The following is a 13,556-nucleotide window of genomic DNA, read 5'->3' as shown; positions in this document are numbered from 1 at the left end:
CAATTTCCTCCTGAATAGATGAGTCGTATCATAGTTTTGAGTAATAGGAAATCCATTCACTCTTGGGTAGCCTACTGCAGTTGCTTTTAATCATTCTTTTATATGCAATTGTTAATTTCTGAAATTTTTACACTTATTCGCTAGGGATCCAGTTATATCCCATTTCCAAGATTTTAAAAATTTATCCCAGTATTCTCTTCGGATCTTGTTAATTTCCGCACTTTTACTCTTAAATATCTGTATTGTATATATTAATCAGTTTCTCTAGATTGTAAGAATTTTTATATTGATCTTTCTTCTCCTTTTATTATTTCTTTAAGGTCCTCATTCCAAGTTATAATAATAATAATAATAATAATAATAATAATAATAATAATAATAATAATAATAATAATAAAAATAATAATAATAATAATAATAATAATAATAATACTTACTTACTTACTTACTGGCTTTTAAGGAACCCGAAGGTTCATTGCCGCCCTCACATAAGGCCGCCATCGGTCCCTATCCTGTGCAAGATTAATCCAATCTCTATCATCATATCCCACCTCCCTCAAATCCATTTTAATATTATCCTCCCATCTACGTCTCGGCCTCCCCAAAGGTCTTTTTCCCTCCGGTCTCCCAACTAACACTCTATATGCAGTTCTGGATTCGCCCATACGTGCTACATGCCCTGCCCATCTCGAACGTCTGGATTTAATGTTCCTAATTATGTCAGGTGAAGAATACAATGCGTGCAGTTCTGCGTTGTGTAACTTTCTCCATTCTCCTGTAACTTCATCCCGTTTAGCATAATAATAATAATAATAATAATAATAATAATAATAATAATAATAATAATAATAATAATAATAATAATAATAATAATAATTTTATTTTTATTTATTTATTTAGAATATTAACGTGCAAAAACAACAGCACAAGGCCAATTACAGTAATAATAATAATAATAATAATAATAATAATAATAATAATAATAATAATAATAATAATAACAATAATAATAATAATAAAATTAAAAATAATAATAATAATTACTTACAATTGACTTTTAAGGAACCCGAAGGTTCATTGCTGCCCTCACATAAGCCCGCCATTGGTCCCTATCCTGAGCAAGATTAATCCAATCTCTATCATCATATCCCACCTCCCTCAAATCCATTTTAATATTATCCTCCCATCTACGTCTCGGCCTCCCCAAAGGTCTTTTTCCCTCCGGTCTCCCAACTAACACTCTATATGCACTTCTGGATTCGCCCATACGTGCTACATGCCCTGCCCATCTCAAACGTCTGGATTTAATGTTCCTAATTATGTCAGGTGAAGAATACAATGCGTGCAGTTCTGTATTGTGTAACTTTCTCCATTCTCCTGTAACTTCATCCCGTTTAGCATAATAATAATAATAATAATAATAATAATAATAATAATAATAATAATAATAATAATAATGTCCCGCGCCGTGGCGTCGTGGTCTAAGACATCCCGCCTAGGACTCGCGTAACTGAATGCGCGCTGGTTCGAGTCCTCATGGGGGAAGAAATTTTCTCATGAAATTTCGGCCAGTGTATGGGACCGGTGCCCACCCAGCATCGTGATGCATTTGGGGAGCTACGACAGGTAGCGAAATCCGGTTGCGAATGCCAGCTATAACGACTGGGGGATCATCGTGCTAACCACACGATACCTCCATTCTGGTTGGATGATCGCCCACCTCTGCTTCGACATGTGGGCGTGAGGCCAGCAGCCGGCTGGTCGTTCTAGGCCCTTCGTGGGCTGTAGCGCCACGGATTAATAATAATAATAATAATAATAATAATAATAATAATAATTTGCGAATAGGCGCTTTGGCACTATTTTAATGACTACTAACTGCAAAACTCTAACGTTTAGATCTAACGTTCGTTCCATGCCTATTCGAACTCAGAAAAAAAAAATAAAAAAACATCTTCACCAGAAGTGTGCAATTTCCGTATAATCAACTTGTGCACATATTGCGCAGTTGATAGGACGTCACAGAATAATGAAGGAGGGATGAAGTGTAATTATTTTTGAGCTGACGTGCACAACGCACCCAGTGAGAGCGCCGCCGGCGGCGGGGGGGAGGCAGGAGGCGTCTCCATGACGACGGCACACGCCGCCTCGAGATTTGTGATATGTTTGTTCAACGATTTGATAGCAATTACAGAGGATTCCGGGGGTTAGCAGCACTCGAGAGCACGCGCGCGCTCTCTCGGCGGGCGGGCGCACCAGCGCGACCGCAGCGCCACGATTTCTGCTGTGTAAAGGGCCTGGAACCGCAAGTAGTCCTGCCAGAGAGGAGCAAGTTGCTGTCTGAGCGCCAACCGATTCCAGTTTCGCAAAAACTCACTTCAGCGCTTTCGTAACATCGTTTTTAACAACTGCCTTGGAAACACACGGCGGACATTCCGTCCGTCTCAAGAACATATTCTACAATTTACAGTACGGCTATTCCATATGAAATCGATCAGTAAAAAACCTCGCATTTTTTAATACACTAATTTTTTCCCTATTTATACAAGGTGCTGAGGAGAGTGCATTTGCAAAAATATACTATCGAAAGTCAAACGGTTTTCGTACTATTGAGCGACAAATCTAGCGTTTTATAAAAACAAGTCTCTTTCAGCGCTCAGAACTCTGGAACCATTCACTGCAGAACATTGAACGAGGGCTCATTTTGAAGCTGACATTTGGTAGGTTATGATAAGAAGTAATCCTTATTTTTATTGTACACAGAGAGACAGATAATCTGATTTTACTTACTTTTAGGCTTTTTGCCCATTTGTAAAAGTGTAAAAAATATTGAGAAAAAACCTTGCATTATTAAGAGGGATTCGGCATTGTTTGCTTAGTGGCTCGGCAATAAGTTTCGAGGGTATTAAATAAATTATTTTCACACGCCTGGACTTGAACGGCGAAGTACCGCTCGCACTGGCCGAGAGATGAAGATAAGCGAGCGTTGGGCGTCATTTTACTCCTGTGTTTATGAAAACTTGTGATAAAGCTAGCCCAGCTATGCGCCACTAGACGAAACATCACGTGTTTATGTCTCCTGGCCTTGCTTGCCTAGGCTAGCTCCCGCCTCACAGTCAGTTGGTTACTTCATGCGCGTACTATTTATTTTCTTTATTTGATATTTTCAACATTTCTTATTAACGTTGCATCAGTAAAAAATATGTGTTTATTTGTACTTTCAATGCGGAATCTAACCATATATTTTAAAAATATTTTTTTCGTGGGCAAAGGCGTCTTAATGAAGGAACATCTAAATTTCTCCATTTCCATAAAAAGTAAGAAAAACTGTTTACATGTCATTATAAACTTTAACTTCTCAGCATCAAAATAAACCATGATTTTGATCACTGGGTGAAAGGGTTTTGGAACCACAACAGTTTAAATTTGCTAATTTTATGAAAATACCATAAATTAAAATATTTTTAATTTAAACACTATGAAGTTCTGATGCCTCAAACTTTGCAGAAAGCATTGTATCATAGTTGTCTACGGACAGAAAAAGTGTCATTGCATTTAAAAACTGCAAGGTCAATTTTCTCTATATTTCGGTCGATTTAATATGGAATAGCCCAGGAACAGGAATATGAGATATATTGGGAAGAAATTTTCAGGTCTAACCGGGACTCGAACCTCCTACAACACAGAGAAAACCGTTGCCTTTATTGTTGCCCAGTATAAAAATAAAACTCTCTGTCAAGTTTTACTACGGTACTGAACTATTATTTTATAGAATGTTCCCTAATTCAACGCAGTTTCTTTCGACGGGGTATCAAAACCTTAAAGTAGGCGTTTCAAGGCCAGCGCAAAAAAGTTGTTACAGAGAGCAAGTGTAGATAGCGAAGTCAGCTGAAGAGATAAGCGCAATACCCGAAGATAGCCGATCACTGATTCATGTCACACGCATGAGCGATCTAAGTTGCAACTGTCGAGGGAGAAATTCCACAAAGCTGCACTTTTGAGTTGTACTGTCACGATAGACAGTTGGTTGTTTTCGAAAGGAATAAAATTTCTTAAGTAGTTTGCGGTAATAATAATAATAATAATAATAATAATAATAATAATAATAATAATAAACAGTGCGGTTTTAGGCATAATAGGTCTACTATTGATCAGATTTTTTGTATTCGACAGATATTGGAGAAAAAATGGGAGTTTAAGGATACAGTACAAAAGTTATTCATAGATTTAAAAAAGGCATATGACTCGGTTAAGAGAGAAGTTTTGTATAATATTCTTATTGAATTTGGTATTCCCAAGAAACTAGTTCGATTAATTAAAATGTGTCTCAGTGAAACGTACAGCAGTCCGTATAGGTCAGTTTCTGATGTTTTTCGAATTCACTATGGGCTAAAGCAAGGAGATGCACTATCACCTTTACTTTTGAACTTTGCTCTAGAGTATGCCATTAGGAAAGTTCAGGATAACAGAGAAGGTTTGGAATTAAACGGGTTACATCAGCTGCTTGTCTATGCGGATGACGTGAATATTTTCGCAGAAAACTCACGAACAATTAGGGAAAACACGGAAATTTTACTTGAAGCAAGTAAGCGATAGGTTTGGAAGTACATGCCGAAAATACAAAGTATATGATTATGTCTCGTAACCAGAATATTGTACGAAATGGAAATATAAAAATTGGAGATTTATCCTTCGAAGAGATGGTAAAATTCAAATATCTTGGAGCAACAGTAATAAATATAAATGACACTCGAGAGGAAATTAAACGCAGAATAAATATGGGAAATGCCTGTTATTATTCGGATGAGAAGCTTTTGTCATCCAGTCTGCTATCAAAAAATCTGAAAGTTATAATTTATAAACCAGTTATATTACCGAATGCTCTGTATGGTTGTGAAACTTGGACTCTCACTTTGAGAGAGGAACAGAGATTAAGTGTGTTTGAGAATAAGGTTCTTAGGAAAATATTTGGGGCTCAGCGGGATGAAGTTACAGGAGAATGGAGAAAGTTACACAACGCAGAACTGCACGCATTGTATTCTTCACCTGACATAATTAGGAACATTGAATCCAGATGTTTGAGATGGGCAGGGCATGTAGCACGTATGGGCGAATCCAGAAATGCATATCGAGTGTTAGTTGGGAGGCCGGAGGGAAAAAGACCTTTGGGGAGACCGAGACGTAGATGGGAAGATATTAAAATGGATTTGAGGATGGTGGGATATGATGATAGAGACTGGATTAATCTTGCACATGATAGGGACCGAAGGAGGGCTTATGTGAGAGCGGCAATGAACCTGCGGGTTCCTTAAAAACCATATGTAAGTAATAATAATAATAATAATAATAATAATAATAATAATAATAATAATAATAATAACAATCTTATTACGTAACTTTGTACAGAATAATAATAATAATAATAATAATATTATTATTATTATTATTATTATTATTATTATTATTATTATTATTATTATTATTATTATTATTATTATTTTCGGTCACCACTTCTACTAAAATTGCATCAAGTTATATTTTGAAAAATACATAAAAGAAAACAGTAGTCAAATCTAATCGCCTATATTGTATGGGGTAGCACTCCAGATATTAACACCAACTTGCTACTCCTAAGAGAAACAGTCACTGCCGAGTTGTCTTAGTCTCGTGTTATGCCGACTGCTGCGTTTTCTAGGGTTTTCTGCTCAAGGCCGGCTGCACGTGCGACTCCCCTGCAAGGCCGCACTCATTTCTGCACACTGCCGTTTTGATAAGGCACATCGCTACTTACTCACACTCACTATGCTTCACCTGAGCTTTTATTAAATCAAGTTACTTTCTATGGTATGATTGCCACTTTTCAAGGACTGCTGGGCTGGACAAAAACCCTCATCCACAAGGACCGAGGGACAAATCAATTTTTTGTAGCTAACTAAATCTACATTTTATCATCTCACAAGTGAAAACAGTCAATATAAAATTCAATATTCTCCATTACAAGTGAAAATAGTTTTAAAATAAAGTGGCAGTATTAATAATGTACTCCTGAAGAATGTCCTTTACCACCTATTTAATATGAAAAGGATTTTCACCCTTGTCATTAAATTATTTATTATTTTTGGGAAGGTATTAGGGTTCATTTATTTTTGTTATTACGTCAAGTTAATAGAAGATTTGAATTTTTTTTTCTTATGCTTTCAAAACATATAAGTCTACTTTTCTTTAAGCTTTTAAATTCGAGATGAGGCAGTGGAACAAGTGTACTGCTTCAAATACTTGGGATGTAGGTAGTACAGGGACATCCTTTACCTTTACTAATACTTTTAATATTGACCTGGCTATACCTTTGGATTAAAGGTTGCGACCCGGAAACACCTTTTGCTACCCCCTTCCACGACTGGAGTTCGGTGATACTGGCGTAAATACAAACAAATCACTTTACTAGGTATAGGAGGGAAGAAAAGTAGTTCATTATGCAGTGTATATTATACTGTCTACAGCACATTAGCGTACAATATAGAGAATGAAGTTAAATTGAAAAATAATCATAATATGGATATTTAAACACATTTTGAAAATGGTGGCCGTTCATTTCGATACAGGCTTCAGTTCTTTTGTGCATATTATCGCACTATAGACTATTACATCCATTTCCAATTACCAGTTTCGTCCTTCATATTTAGTAACTCACGTTGAAATAATTCTGTACCTACTCTATAAAAGAGTACTTTACGTACTGTAAATTCAATCTTCACTTCTGCCCGACCCGCACAGATAAAATTACTTAGACATGCTATCTACTGTCCGTCCAAGTGGTTATGTCGCAGGGTCGTAGAAAGGGGGGAAATCACGTGACAGTTAATTACTTAACGAGGCCCTTTTATTTAAGTTATTTTAAACAGTTGCATAATATTACGTAGACGTCCAATTAATTCCTAACAGAAATTAATGTTTTCAGAAAAGATCTAAGAAAGCCCAGCCACTAGTCTTTACAGTGGAGCGAGCAGAAGCAGGTGGGGGAAATCGGGATGCGACGTAGGCAAACGGACGACAGTTTACCTGTGCGAAAATATGATTCAATATTGGAAGTTTTTGTCACTGGAATCGCGAACATATTTCTGGAACGTACTATAAGTTACTCACTAACTCAGTACTGTTTACTATATGCGGCCTTGGTTCTGTGTGGAGGACAGTTGGAACTTCGTTAGTAGAAGGGGTGGGAGTGAAATAGGCTACATTCAAAAACTCAAGTACAATAAAAAGTGAAGTAAAAATAAAATAAGCAATAACCTGAGCTGCTGCCAGGAAGTTGAAAGACTGGCAATGTGAAAGAAAGCTTTTAATAGAAAAAAGGAGCATCTACTGCAGACCTCTGGAAAAGGAACTAAGGAAGACACTAGTGGACTGTTTTGTATGGAGTGTGGCATTGTAGGGAGAAACATAGTCATTACGACGAAGTGAAAACGACTGGAAGCGTTTGAAATGTTGATATGGTAAAGAATGGAGCGTTTGAAATGTACAGGCTTAATAAGAAATGAGTGGACGAAGAAAGAATAATGATGGAAATGATCAGGAGGAACAAAAGAAATTGGCTGGGTCACTGGCTGAGAAGAAAGTGTCTACTGAAGGATGCATAGGAAGGAATGGTGAACGGGAAACAAAAGTTTTTTTTTTTTTTTATCTAGCATCTGAACGAGATGAAGGTGATAATGCCAGTGAAATGAGTCCACGGTCCAAATTACCCAGCATTTGGTCTTAATGGGTTGAGGGAAAACGCGAGAAATAAGGCAACTATGCTTCGACATGCAAGGGGGACATGTTGAATTGAAGTAATTTGCTGTGTAGCAGTGTGTGTATGGGATATTCCATCTCAAATCGACCGAAATATAGAGAAAATTGACCTTACAATTTCTAAATACAATGAAACGTTTTTGTGCATAGAGAACTGTGATACAATGCTTTGTGCAAAGTTTGAGGCATCAGAACTTCATAGTGTTGAAATTAAACATATTTAAATTTATCGTATTTTCATAAAATTAGCAAATTTAAACTGTTGTAGCTCCGAAACCCTTTCACCAAATGATCAAAATCATGGTTTATTTTGATGCTGAGAAATTAAAGTTTATATTGACATATAAACAGATTTTATTACTTTTTATGGAAATGGAGAAATTTAGATTTTTCCTCATTAAGACGCCTTTGCCTAGGAAAAAATATTTAAAAAATATAGCCTATAGTTAGATTCCGCATTGAAAGTACAAATAAACATTTTTTTACTGATGGTATGTTGATAAGAAAGTATTGAAAATATCAAATAAAGAAAATAAATAGTACACGCGTGAAGTAACCAGCTGACTGTGAGACGGGAGTTAGCCTAGGCAAGCAAGGCCAGGAGACAAACACGCGATGTTTCGTCTAGTAGCGCATAGCTGGGCTAACTTTATCACAAGTTTTCATAAACACAGGAGTAAAATGACTCCCAACGCTCGCTTATCTTCAGCTCTCGGCCAGTGCGTGCGGTACTGCGTCGTTCAAGTCTAGGCGTGTGAAAATAATTTATTTAATACCCTCGAAACTTATTGCCGTACCACTAAGCAAACAATGCCGAATTTCTCTTAATAATGCAAGGTTTTTTCTCAATAGTTTTTTACATTTTTACAAATGAACAAAAAGCCTAAAAGTAAATAAACTCAGATTATCTGCGTCTCTGTGTACAATAAAAATAAGGATTACATCTTATCATTACCTACCAAATGTCAGCTTCAAAGTGAGCTCTCGTACAATGTTCTGCAGTAAATGGTTCCAGAGTTCTGAGCGCTGAAAGAGGCTTTTTTTCTCTAAAATACGCTAAATTTGTCGCTCAACAATACGAAAACCGTTTGACTTTCGACAGTATATTTTTGCAAATGCACTCTCCTCAGCACCTTCTATAAATAGGGAAACAATTAGAATATAAAAAAAATGCGAGGTTTTTTACTGATCGATTTCATATGGAATAGCCCGTATGTTTATCATCTCCATAAAATGTATGAAAATTTTGTTATAATAGTTCAAGAATATAAACTATTAACAGTAATGTCATTCACAACATGAGAAAGGAGTTGAAGTTCATCTTATTTGGGTGTATATTAAATGTGTCTTCACTTGTTTTTAAATTAAAAATGTAGGCACTGGTTGTGAAAGAAACTGAAGTGGTTGCCCTGACGACAGTGTAGTCCGAGCACTATAGACTGCGAGAGCGAGCGCCGCAAAAAACAGCATCCCGGGGGTGGGGGACGGAGAGTGCCGCCCTCGCTGCCTCCTGTTTACGGTGGACGCGATCTGCAGCGTTAAAGCGAGCGTACAAATTGGAGAGACATCAAACGCTGTCTTTGTGACACGGCAAGCATATCAACCTTTTCAGAATGTGAGCAATTTAGCATTGCTGCGCTATCTGGTACCAAGGTTATTAACTAGATCCTCGAATCACAAGCAACAGCTGTTACAATTATGTGAATACTGAATACTAGAACGTCTTTGACTGAATAGATTTCAGGTAAAAAATAGCCTATAACCGTTATTCTTTCCCTGTTAAACAGAAGCGAACATGAGCTTCAAACACTACCAAATGAGAATATTAGGCGCGACAGAAAGGTTATTAATTCTGAGAGTACTACTACTGTATCCTATCACACAAGAAGCTTACGAAACTACAGTAATAATTCCTTTTCTATATTGGATACTCATCAATCTAATATTAATAACCGAGGAAGCTGACAATAATTCTAATATAAAACCACCTTCCCTCCTTTCTACCACTGTGTCAAACTCGGAAATGTTTGTTATACCGTCAAAAATAACTATATTGAAAGAGAATCTGGAATAAAGCCAAATAAAGTATGCGATATCTTTGCTGTTGTACTTATTATATTCTATAATATATTTAGTGAGTTAATTTGTGTTTTACTAAAAAATATATTCCTCCGGGCCGGATTTGAACCAGCGACCTATGGATTCCCATTGCAATCAACAACCTCTACAGTCCACCGCTCTACCAACTGAGCTACCAGAGGAGTTGTGGATTGTCGTTCTTATTAGCGGTTGCGAAGCAATCTCGTCAAAAGTCTGTTGGTAAACCTGCTTGAGTAATGGTAGCGCCAGTGCGATATGTAACAAATGAAACGCAGAAATTTTAGTAATGCGTTTTAATAGGAAGTTTATGTTTATCGCCAGAGTAGATTTAGGAAATGATATAAAGACATTTACTATTTGAAATACAAACACACAAACAAATTCAAAATCAGTTACTACATTATAGGCCTACTGTATGTTTAAATGGTAACGGTACACCCAAATACAAACGTAAAAATATACGCATACGGTATGATGATAAAAAAAATGTATCAGGTTCAGAACATACAGTATCAACAGAAGTGTCACACAAAGTTGTTCACGGTCAGGATCACCTACATTGTTTAGGCTAATATGTACACAAATGAAATATTTTCTGAATAGAATAGCCTACTGCTGTAGGTCCTACTAAAGAATTGTAAAAAATTATTTAAAAAAAAGGTTGAACACGTTATTAAATGCCGATGATACAGTAATCATGTCTAATTCGCAAGATAACTTACAAATAAGTGCTTTTTAAATAATATTTTGAGTGATTTTGGTATAATACCATGGCCTTTTAGGTCAACAACCTGTAAGAAGGAAAATAGTAGTAGAGAATATTATAATAATAGAACAAGCATTGTTTGAATTGAAGGGGAAAATGCTGGGGAATTTCCCTTCTTCTGGACTTTTTTCCCCCAAACGTATGTATTCCTGTGTTCATTCCCCGCAGGAAAAAGGAATTTCCCTATTCAGTTCAGTTGTTAAACAAGTTTGAGTCTACACTTTGACGGCTTAAATTAAGAGTATTATGACATATTTTTCTTCGCGTAATATATTTAACAAATTGTAAAATTCCCTGCATGGGTCCAGTTGCAGTTAACTGCAATTTGCAGTTATGATTTTATTAGATGCATCGTAATGTTTCGAACATCTTTGTTTTAATGTTACTAGTACAATACCGGCTTGAATAGTGATATTTTTTCTTACACTACATTTCTAAACACTTATTTTTATTTTTCGTTCGGCGGTCAAAACATTTTCTCCTTTAGTAAGCTTATTCTGAATGGCATTTGTAAATATCACCTGGATTTCAATATTTAAAAAAGATCATCCTTTAATATAAAAATATTATCGTATTTTAAAACACTAAAGATTTTTTTTAGAACTATGCAAGAAATCTATAGGCCTACGTTCGTGCTATTGTTTAAAAAATACGGTTTTGTAATTGTTTTCTGAATTATCTAAAAAGGTGTTAAAATACTACCAGTAATTAAAATGGGCGTTAACAATAATAATGCATAACTTTATAAGAATTAACTTTAAAATCGTGTATGTTATAACTAGAATCATGTGTTTGGTTCCCTAGCAATCTGCAACATGGAGTATAGCTTGACGTCATCCAAAGCTGCTCCGGTTTGCTGCTCAGTGAATATACGAAAACAAAACACGGTAGCGAGCACGTCATTATAAAAAAGAAAATGTATTTTATCAGAAAGAAGGAGAAATTGTTCATTTGAAACACTTAATATGTTTACAGTGTACTCATAATGTGTTCTATTTTAAGTTTATGCTGAAATTTATATTTTTTCATTTGTTAATTCCAAATTTTTATTACATCTAAAGTAACTAGATGCGTTTTACTTATTATAAAATCAGAAGTAAACAAATTCCGGGCGTGGTAGCCATGGCGACTAAAATTTGTTTATTGAGTTCAAAATTTGTTTAAGAGTTCGATTTATTTTATAACACTACGAAGAGTACATAATGTAAACAAAATCGGTTGTAGAAAGAAATTCTAAATTTAAATTAATGTCGTTAAAGTACGCATCTCAAGACATTGTCCTACATAGCTTCAAAGAGTCTCTGAGCGTGTGTTTGCAATGCATAATATATTTAATTTAATATTATTTTTAGCTCGAATAGTTTCCTCATATGTCTGGGCGAATGTGATGGCTCCTCAAAATAAAGAGGTTGGCTCTTGTTTTTTTTTTTCTTTTTTTAAGTTTCGCCCATCTCTAGTAAAATTTATCTTTATTGCATATAAGCTGCCTTTAAATATAATACTTCGTTAGTGTTGTTATTAAATCCAAGTGGTATTCCCGTTGTTCACAGACTTACAAACACAATTACACGAATAAACAGATGTAAACACACTGTACCGGTGCATGCCTGGCTCACTGACCTATTGACTTGCAACTACTTCCCCATACGAATCTATATGGTCGATGTACACCAAACTTGCATTCAAAGTAACCAAACCCAGAACTGTAATTATAACTGAGATTATAAATATACTTAAAAATATATATATATACAAAAAAATTAGTATGTCAATTGGAAATTTCCTCCTCTGCATTTTTAATTCCAACACTGAGAACAAGTAAGTGGATTTAACTATGTAGGATGTCAATACCATACGAAAGTGAAAGAGAAATATTTCCAATCTATTTTTCAAACCTAATCAAGTCCAGATATAAACAAAACTTGGAGTACTAAAAGTATGCAACACTGGTAGCGAAATTTCGACACAAAAATGATAAATTACATCTATTTCACAATTAATAAAAAATGTAAGCAAAATTGGATACAACATTACACTAATGATAGAAGAAACAAAAATTCCTCTAAACTTCCAATTACTTATCGTGAGGAAAAATTAGACTAGAAAGACCTCTTATGACATCTAATTATTGACATTTTCAGCGTGTATATGTGTGTGTGTGTCAGGGACGTCGCTAGAGGGGTGCGAAAGGGTGCGCAAGCATCCCACAAAAAATCGGAGCACCGCTTTCCGCACCCCAAAGGGCAATTTATTAACAAAATACTAGGCATAAATTATTTTGAAAAACAAAAACAAACAAACAAACAAACAATTTCTTGTATGTGTAAAAACTACGACCCATAGTGTATCGCAATGGATGTGATGAGCAATAATAATAATAATAATAATAATAATAATAATAATAATAATAATAATAATAATAATAATAATAATAATACTTACTGGCTTTTAAGGAACCCGGAGGTTCATTTCCGCCCTCACAGTAATAGTAATAGTAATAATAATAATAATAATAATAATAATAATAATACTTACTGGCTTTTAAGGAACCCGGAGGTTCATTTCCGCCCTCACAGTAATAGTAATAGTAATAATAATAATAATAATAATAATAATAATAATAATAATAATAATAATAATACTTACTGGCTTTTAAGGAACCCGGAGGTTCATTTCCGCCCTCACAGTAATAGTAATAGTAATAATAATAATAATAATAATAATAATAATAATAATAATAATAATAATAATAATAATAATAATACATAGTAATATTGATAAACAGATGTATAGTATACGGTCAAGCGCATGAGAGAACATTTTGGATTTTTTATGTACCACATTTTTACAGCTCGCACCCCATTTTTAAATCTCGCACCCCATCCGCACCCCCCTTGCT

The 13,556-nt window shown here is 35.2% G+C and overlaps 1 non-coding gene across 1 annotated transcript; it reads right to left on the bottom strand.

The window, feature by feature from the left end:
- Nucleotides 1-9,958: 9,958 nt before the first annotated feature.
- On the bottom strand, nt 9,959-10,052 carry TRNAY-GUA (transfer RNA tyrosine (anticodon GUA)). The gene is made up of 2 exons: nt 10,016-10,052; nt 9,959-9,994 (listed from the first exon to the last, which is right to left on the bottom strand). It is a non-coding gene; the product is annotated as a tRNA-Tyr (tRNA).
- Between the last annotated feature and the right edge of the window lie 3,504 nt (nt 10,053-13,556).

Source organism: Periplaneta americana, chromosome 4 (assembly GCF_040183065.1).
Source record: "Periplaneta americana isolate PAMFEO1 chromosome 4, P.americana_PAMFEO1_priV1, whole genome shotgun sequence".
Classification (NCBI taxonomy): domain Eukaryota; kingdom Metazoa; phylum Arthropoda; class Insecta; order Blattodea; family Blattidae; genus Periplaneta; species Periplaneta americana.
Note: the sequence above shows the minus strand (reverse complement) of the source record. Positions and strands in the feature narration are given on the sequence as shown.